This window comes from Penaeus monodon, chromosome 24 (genome assembly GCF_015228065.2).
Source record: "Penaeus monodon isolate SGIC_2016 chromosome 24, NSTDA_Pmon_1, whole genome shotgun sequence".
NCBI lineage: Eukaryota > Metazoa > Arthropoda > Malacostraca > Decapoda > Penaeidae > Penaeus > Penaeus monodon.
Window position 1 is genome coordinate 8,893,481 of NC_051409.1, and position 519 is coordinate 8,893,999.

Consider the following 519-nt stretch of genomic DNA (forward strand, 5'->3'; position numbering starts at 1 on the left):
GCGACCCTCTGTGAAATTTACAGGCCGAGAGGGAGAGACCGCATGACCCGGATGCTGTGGGAGAGCGAAAAGGGGGAAGAGGAAAAACAGATCGAAAAAAGGCTTTTCAATCGTATGCATGTTAGACACCTGTCGGGAATGTTTGTGCTGGAAGAAAATTGGCGGGGAAGAAAAAGAAATGAAAAATGAAAAAAGGAAATTCAAACTGTCAATCAAAAGGAATGTGTACATCTACATCTATATCTATATCTGAATGCGTGTACAAAGCATATAGGCCGATGTGTTTATAGTAGGTAAGCAAAGTAATATATTCATGCTTAGTTGGAAGACAGAAAGGCAGATATATACTAATATTTTTTCTTCATTGTCCAATATAAAATATATATTTTTTGTGACATTTGACCGACATTTCTCAACAAAATATCACTTTTTGTAAAATATTTTTTTGTGTGATCTTTTCGTATCCTTGATATGTATTTCACTGACGATATTAAACGTGTATCCGAATTTATTGCTACG